Source organism: Arachis hypogaea, chromosome 10 (assembly GCF_003086295.3).
Source record: "Arachis hypogaea cultivar Tifrunner chromosome 10, arahy.Tifrunner.gnm2.J5K5, whole genome shotgun sequence".
Taxonomy (NCBI): Eukaryota; Viridiplantae; Streptophyta; class Magnoliopsida; order Fabales; family Fabaceae; genus Arachis; species Arachis hypogaea.
This window is the reverse complement of record NC_092045.1, coordinates 40,693,868-40,702,653: the sequence shown is the minus strand read 5'-3', so window position 1 is coordinate 40,702,653 and position 8,786 is coordinate 40,693,868. Positions and strand designations below refer to the sequence as shown.

The window sequence follows — 8,786 nt, the reverse complement described above, 5'->3', positions numbered from 1 at the left end:
CAATTTAATCTGCCTAACTGAGATTTACAAGGTGACCATAGCTTGATTCATACCAACAATCTCTGTGGGATCGACCCTTACTCACGTAAGGTTTATTACTTGGACGACCCAGTACACTTGCTGGTTAGTTGAACGGAGTTGTGTCCACTCGTGCCAATTTCAAATTCCATAAAAGTACAACTTAAAGAATAGTGATCACAATTTCGTCCACCAAGTTTTTGGCGCAGTTGCCGGGGATTGTTCGAGTATGGACAACTGACGGTTCATCTTGTTGCTCAGATTAGGTAATTTTCTTTTCAAAAACTTTTTCAAAAATTTTTCTTTTCTTTTTCGTTTTTCCAAAAATGTTTTTCGAAAAAAAAATTTAATAAAAATACAAAAAAATTAGAAAATCATAAAAACCAAAAAAATATTGTGTTTCTTGTTTGAGTCTTGTGTTAATCTTTAAGTTTGGTGTCAATTGCATGCTTTTAAAATTTTTCTTGCATTCTTTTCGAAAATCTCATGCATTCATAGTGTTCTTCATGATCTTCAAGTTGTTCTTGATAAGTCTTCTTGTTTGATCTTGATGATTTCTTGTTTTGTGTTGTTTGTTGTTTTTCATGTGCACTTTTGCATTCATATTTTCCATGCATTAAAGATTTCTAAGTTTGGTGTCTTGCATGTTTTCTTTGCATTAAAAATTTTTCAAAATTATGTTCTTGATGTTCATCATGATCTTCAAAGTGTTCTTGGTGTTCATCTTGACATTCGTAACATTCTTGCATGCATTCATTGTTTTGATCTAAAAATTTCATGCATTGAATATTTTTGTTGTTTTTCTGTTTCATAATTAAAAATTCAAAAAATCAAAAAAATATCTTTTCCTTATTTTCCTCCAAATTTTCGAAATTTTGGGTTGACTTGGTCAAAAATTTTTAAAATTTGTTGTTTCTTACAAGTCAAGTCAAAATTTCAATTTTAAAAATCTTATCTTTTCAAAAATTTTTTCAAAAATCATATCTTTTTCATTTTTTTTATAAATTTCGAAAATTTCAAAAATCTTTTTCAAAATATTTTCAAAATCTTTTTCTTATCTTTATATCAAATTTTCGAAAATTAGCTAACAATTAATGTGATTGGTTCAAAAATTTGAAGTTTGTTACTTTCTTGTTAAGAAAGGTTCAATCTTTAAGTTCTAGAATCTTATCTTGTAGTTTCTTGTTAGTTGAGTCTTTTTAAAAAATTAAATCTTTTTCAAAATATCTTTTTATTAAAATTTTTATCTTATCTTTTTATCTTTTATCTTATCTTTTTCAAAAATTTTATCTTTTTCAAAATTTGATTTCAAAATATCTTATCTAACTTCTTATCCTCTTATCTTTTTCAAAATTTGATTTCAAATCTTTTTCAATCAACTAACTAACTTTTTGTTTGTTTTTTATCTTTTTCAAAACCACCTAACTACTTTTCCCTCTCTAATTTTCGAAAATTCTCCCTCTCTTTTTCAAAAATTCTTTTTGTTTTAAATTTTAATTTTAATTATATTTTGTCTTTGATTTTCGAAAATTACTAACCTCTTTTTCAAAAATTATTTTCGAAATCTTCCTTCTCTTTTCTTCTTCTATTTAATTATTTAATCACTAACACTTCTCTTCACCTCTCTTCATCCAAAAATCCGAATCCCCATCTCCATTCTTCTAACCCCTTTCTTCTTCTACTAACATAAGGGAATCTCTATACTGTGACATAGAGGATTCCTCTTTCTTTTCTTGTTTTCTTCTCTTTCATATGAGCAGGAACAGGGAAAAAGGCACTCTTGTTGAAATTGATCCAGAACCTGAAAGGACTCTGAAGAGAAAATTAAGAGAAGCTAAATTACAACAATCCAGAAATAACCTTTCAGAAATTTTCGAACAAGAGAAGGACATGGCAGCCGAAAATAATAATAATAATGCAAGGAGAATGCTTGGTGACTTCACAAAGCCAACGTCCAAGTTTGATGGAAGAAGCATCTCCATTCCTGCCATTGGAGCCAATAACTTTGAGCTTAAGCCTCAACTAGTTGCATTAATGCAACAAAACTGCAAGTTTTATGGACTTCCATCTGAAGATCCTTATCAGTTTTTAACTGAGTTCTTGCAGATCTGTAAGACTGTAAAGACGAATGGAGTTGATCCTGAAGTCTACAGACTCATGCTTTTCCCTTTTGCTGTAAGAGACAGAGCTAGAATATGGTTGGATTCACAACCTAAGGATAGCCTGGACTCCTGGGATAAGCTGGTCACTGCCTTCTTGGATAAATTCTTTCCTCCTCAAAAGCTGAGCAAGCTGAGAGTGGATGTTCAAACCTTCAAACAAAAAGATGGTGAATCCCTCTATGAAGCTTGGGAAAGATATAAGCAGTTGACCAAAAGATGTCCATCTGACATGTTTTCAGAATGGACCCTATTAGATATATTCTATTATGGTCTCTCTGAATTTTCGAAAATATCATTGGACCATTCTGCAGGTGGATCTATTCACCTGAAGAAAACGCCTGAAGAGGCTCAAGAACTCATTGACATGGTTGCAAACAACCAATTCATGTACACCTCTGAGAGGAATTCCGTGAATAAGGGAATACCTCAGAAAAAAGAGGTTCTTGAAATTGATGCTCTGAATGCCATATTGGCTCAGAACAAAGTGTTGACTCAACAGGTCAACATGATCTCTCAAAATATGAATGGGCTGCAACATGCATCCAACAACACTAGAGAGGCAGCTTCTGAAGAAGCTTATGATCCTGAGAATCCTGCCATGGCAGAGGTTAATTATATGGGTGAACCTTATGGAAACACCTATAATCCATCATGGAGAAATCATCCAAATTTCTCCTGGAAGGATCAACAAAAGCCTCAACAAGGCTTTAACAATGGTGGACGTAATAGGCTGAGCAATAGTAAGCCATATCCATCATCTTCTCAGCAACAGACAGAGAATTCATAACAAAACGCTTCTAATCTAGCCAACATAGTCTCTGATCTGTCAAAGGTCACTTTCAGTTTCATGAATGAAACAAGATCCTCCATCAGAAATTTGGAGGCACAAGTGGGCCAGCTGAGTAAGAAAGTTATTGAAACTCCTCCCAATATTCTCCCAAGTAATACAGAAGAAAATCCAAAAGGAGAGTGCAAGGCCATTGATGTGATCAATGTGACCGAATGCACAAGGGAGGAGGAGGACGAAAATCCTAGTGAGGAAGACCTCCTAGGACATCCCTCAAGCAAGAAGGAGTTTCCTATTAAGGTTCCAAAGGAATCTGAGGCTCATATAGAGACCATAGAGATTCCATTAAATCTCCTTCTGCCATTCATGAGCTCTGAAGACTATTCATCCTCTGAAGAGGATGAAGATGTGAATGGAGAGCAAATTGCTCAATACTTAGGAGCTATCATGAAGCTGAATGCCAAGTTGTTTGGTAATGAGACTTGGGAAAGTGAACCTCCCTTACTCATTAGTGAACTAGATACATGGATTCAGAAAACTCTACCTCAAAAGAAACAAGATCCTGGCAAGTTCCTAATACCTTGTACCATAGGCACCATGAGCTTTGAAAAAGCTCTATGTGATCTAGGGTCAGGGATAAATCTTATGCCACTCTCTGTAATGGAGAAGCTGGGGATCATTGAGGTACAACCTGCCTTGTTCTCATTACAATTGGCAGACAAGTCATTAAGACAAGCTTATGGGTTAGTAGAGGACGTGCTAGTAAAGGTTGAAGGCCTTTACATCCCTGCTGATTTCATAATCTTAGACACTAGGAAGGAAGAGGATGATTGCATCATCCTTGGAAGACCTTTCCTAGCCACAGCAGAAGCTGTGATAGATGTCAACAGAGGTGAGTTAGTCCTTCAATTGAATGTGGACTACCTTGTGTTTAAGGCACATGGCCATCCCTCTGTGACAGAAGAGAGTAAGCATGCAGAGCTTCTCTCAGTTCAGAGTCAAGAAAAACCCACACAGTCAAACTCTAAGTTTGGTGTTGTGAGGCCACAACCAAACTCTAAGTTTGGTGTTAAGATCCCATATCCAAACTCTAAGTTTGGTGTTGTGAGGCCACAACCAAACTCTAAGTTTGGTGTTAAGATCCCATATCCAAACTCTAAGTTTGGTGTTGGAACTACACTAACATTGACCTGATCACCTTGTGGCCCCATAAGAGCCACTGTCAAGCTATTGACATTAAAGAAGCGCTTGTTGGGAGGCAACCCAATTTTATTTATCTAATTTTTATTTTATTGTTATTTTGTGTTTTATTAGGTACATGATCATGAGGAGTCACGAAAAAAATCAAAAAAATTAAAAACAGAGTCAAAAACAGAAGAAAAAAATTTTCACCCTGGAGGACACACAGGCTGGCGTTCAACGCCAGTAAGATGCATCTGGCTGGCGTTCAACGCCAGAACAGAGCACCATTCTGGCGCTGAACGCCAGAAACAAGCAACATCCTGGCGCTGAACGCCAGGAATGTGCCCAGAGAGGAAAAACTGGCGCTGAACGCCAGTAACAAGCATGAAACTGGCGTTCAACGCCAGAAACATGCTTTACATGGGCGTTGAATGCCCAGAACGTGCACCAATGGGCGTTTAAACGCCAGAATGGTGTACAAAGGCATTTTACATGCCTATTTGGTGCAGGAATGGAATTTCTTGACACCTCAGGATCCTGTGGACCCCACAGGATCACCTCAGGATCTGTGGACCCCACAGGATCCCCACCTACCTTTACAATTCATCTTCTCTTTCCCACCCAATCCCACCCATATAGCCGAATCCATCTCCCCTCACTCACCTCCATCTTCTTCCTCTCTTCTTTCTTCTCTTGCTCGAGGGTGAGCAATATTTTAAGTTTGGTGTGGTAAAAGCATAGCTTTTTTGCTTTTCCATTACCATTAATGGCACCTAAGGCCAGAGAAACCTCAAAGGGAAGACAAAAGCTTCCACCTCTGAGTCTTGGGAGATGGAAAGACTCATATAAAGCCGTCATAGCTCAGTGGTAGAACATGTGGCTGCAAATCAAGAAATCCCTGAGATACCTCAGGGGATAAGTTGTCCTCCACACAAATATTGGAAGCAACTAAGGGTAGAAACACCAAAATTACTAGGAATCATTCAACAGAAGCAAGGAAGAGACATAGAGGAGCTCAAAAAGCACCATTGGACCTTCAAGAAGGCGCCACTCTCACTCAGGTGGATTCGTTCCTTGTTCTTATTTCTTTCTGCTTTTCGGTTTTTAATGTTGTGTTTATCTATGTTTTGTGTCTCTACTTCATGATCATTAGTATGTAACCATGCCTTAAAGCTATGAATAAAATCCATTAATCCTTCACCTCTCTTAAATGAAAAATGTTTTAATTCAAAAAGAACAAGAAGTACATAAATTTCGAATTTATCATTGAATTTAATTTAATTATATTGATGTGGTGACAATACTTTTTGTTTTCTGAATGAATGATTGAACAGTGCATATGTCTTTTGATATTGTTGTTTATGAGTGTTAAAATTGTTGGCTCTTGAAAGAATGATGAACAAAGAGAAATGTTATTGAGGATCTGAAAAATCATGAAATTGATTCTTGAAGCAAGAAAAAGCAGTGAAAAAGAAAGCTTGCGGAAAAAAAAATTTGCGAAAAAAAATATAGAAAAAAAAAGAAGGAGCAGTAGAAAAAGCCAATAGCCCTTAAAACCAAAAGGCAAGGGTAAAAAGGATCCAAGGCTTTGAGCATCAATGGATAGGAGGGCCCAAGGAAATAAAATCCAGGCCTAAGCGGCTAAATTAAGCTGTCCCTAACCATGTGCTTGTGTCATGAAGGTCCAAGTGAAAAGCTTGAGACTGAGTGGTTAAAGTCGTGATCCAAAGCAAAAGAGTGTGCTTAAGAGCTCTGGACACCACTAACTGGGGACTCTAGCAAAGCTGAGTCACAATCTGAAAAGGTTCACCCAGTTATGTGTCTGTGGCATTTATGTATCCGGTGGTAATACTGGAAAACAAAGTGCTTAGGGCCACAACCAAGACTCATAAGTAGCTGTGTTCAAGAATCAACATGCTTAACTAGGAAAGTCAATAACACTATCTGAAATTCTGAGTTCCCAGAGACGCCAATCACTCTGAACTACAAAGGAAAAAGTGAGATGCCAAAACTATTCAGAAGCAAAAAGCTACAAGTCCCGCTCATCTAATTAGAATTAATATTCATTGATATTTTAAAATTTATAGTATATTCTCTTCTTTTTATCCTATTTGATTTTCAGTTGCTTGGGGACAAGCAACAATTTAAGTTTGGTGTTGTGATGAGCGGATAATATATACGCTTTTTGGCATTGTTTTTAGGTAGTTTTTAGTAAGTTTGAGCTACTTTTAGGGATGTTTTCATTAGTTTTTATGTTAAATTCACATTTCTGGACTTTACTATGAGTTTGTGTGTTTTTCTGTGATTTCAGGTAAATTCTGGCTGAAATTGAGGGACTTGAGCAAAACTCTGAAAAAGGCTGGCAAAAGGACTGCTGATGCTGTTGGAATCTGACCTCCCTGCACTCGAAATGGATTTTCTGGAGCTACAGAACTCCAATTGGCGCGCTCTCAAAGGCGTTAGAAAGTAGACATCCAGGGCTTTCCAGCAATATGTAATAGTCCATACTTTATTTGGGAATTGACGACGTAACTGGGCGTTGAACGCCAAGTACATGCTGCTGTCTGGAGTTAAACGCCAGAAAAACGTCATGATCCGGAGTTGAACGCCCAAAGCACGTCATAACTTGTAGTTCAACTCCAAGAGAAGCCTCAGCTCGTGGATTAATCAAGCTCAGCCCAAGCATACACCAAGTGGGCCCCAGAAGTGGATTTATGCATCAATTACTTACTCATGTAAACCCTAGTAGCTAGTCTATTATAAATAGGACTTTTTATCAGTGTATTAGACATCTTGGGACGATTAGTTCTCAGATCATGGGGGCTGGCCATTCGGCCATGCCTGAACCTTTTACTTATGTATTTTCAACGGTGGAGTTTCTGCACACCATAGATTAAGGGTGTGGAGCTCTGCTGTACCTCAAGTATTAATGCAATTCCATTCTCTTTTATTCAAATCTCTCTTATTCTTATTCCAAGATATTCATTCGTACCCAAGAACATGATGAATGTGATGATTAAGTAACCCTCATTATCATTCTCACTTATGAACGCACGTGATTGACAACCACTTCCGTTCTACATGCAACAGAGCTTGAATGTGTATCTCTTAGATTCCCCAACAGAATCTTCGTGGTATAAGCTAGATAGATGGCGGCATTTATGAGGATCCGGAAAGTCTCACCTTTTCTGTGGTATTCCGAGTAGGATCCTGGGAATCCAGAAAGTCTCACCTTGTCTGTGGTATTCCGAGTAGGATTCCGGTAATGAATGACTGTGACGTGCTTCAGACTCGCAAGTGCTGGGCGTTAGTGACAGACGCAAAAGAATCAAGGGATTCTATTCCAGTAGGAGCGGGAACCAACCAGTGATTAGCCGTGCTGTGACAGAGCGCGTGAGCGTAGTTTTCACTGCGAGGATGGGATGTAGCCATCAACCATGGGTGATGCCTCCAGACGATTAGCCATGCGAGTGACAGCCGCAGAGGACCATTTTCCCGAGAGGATTGAAAGTAGCCACCGCTGATGGTGAACCCCTATACACAGCTTGCCATGGAAAGGACTAAGAAGGATTGAGTTGAAGCAGTAGGAAAGCAGGCGTCCGTGAGCCATGCAGTATCTCCATATGCTTATCTGAAATTCCCACCAATGAATCTGCATAAGTGCCCTATCCCTTTTATTATTTCTATTTTCTTATTTCTATTTTCAAAAACCCATAAACCAATTTAATCTGCCTAACTGAGATTTACAAGGTGACCATAGCTTGATTCATACCAACAATCTCTGTGGGATCGACCCTTACTCACGTAAGGTTTATTACTTGGACGACCCAGTACACTTGCTGGTTAGTTGAACGGAGTTGTGTCCACTCGTGCCAATTTCAAATTCCATAAAAGTACAACTTAAAGAATAGTGATCACAATTTCGTCCACCAGTACTGCTTGGTGCATATTGCATTCCAGACAGACTTTGAGAAATTATATTGACTTGCTGAGTCAATATCTTGTTCTGAGCCAATATGGCATTCAGAGTGTCAATCTCAAGAACTCCTTTCTTCTGATTTGTCCCATTGTTCACAGGATTCCTTTCAGAAGTGTACATGAATTGGTTATTTGCAACCACTTCAATGAGTTCTTGAGCTTCTGTAGGCGTCTTCTTCAGATGAAGAGATCCTCCAGCAGAGCTATCCAAAGACATCTTGGACAGTTCAGACAGACCATCATAGAAAATACCTATGATGCTCCATTCAGAAAGCATATCAGAGGGACACTTTTTGATCAATTGTTTGTATCTTTCCCAAGCTTCATAGAGGGATTCTCCTTCCTTCTGTCTGAAGGTTTGGACTTCCACTCTAAGCTTACTCAATTTTTGAGGTGGAAAGAACTTTGCCAAGAAGGCATTGACTAGCTTTTCCCAAGAGTTCAGGCTTTCTTTAGGTTGTGAGTCCAACCATGTTCTAGCTCTGTCTCTCACAGCAAAAGGGAATAGCATAAGTCTGTAGACCTCAGGGTCAACCCCATTGGTCTTGACAGTGTCACAGATTTGCAAGAATTCAGCTAAAAACTAATGAGGATCTTCCAATGGAAGTCCATGGAACTTGCAATTCTGTTGCATTAGAGAAACTAATTGAGGCTTAAGC

General features: G+C 38.2%; 2 non-coding genes across 2 annotated transcripts; one reads left to right on the top strand and one right to left on the bottom strand.

The window, feature by feature from the left end:
* Nucleotides 1-2,307: 2,307 nt before the first annotated feature.
* LOC112718629 (small nucleolar RNA R71) lies at nt 2,308-2,411 on the bottom strand. The gene has a single exon (XR_003160960.1). It is a non-coding gene; the product is annotated as a small nucleolar RNA R71 (small nucleolar RNA).
* A 5,987-nt stretch (nt 2,412-8,398) lies between these two features.
* LOC112719392 (small nucleolar RNA R71) lies at nt 8,399-8,506 on the top strand. Its single transcript, XR_003161695.1, has one exon. It is a non-coding gene; the product is annotated as a small nucleolar RNA R71 (small nucleolar RNA).
* Nucleotides 8,507-8,786: the final 280 nt, after the last annotated feature.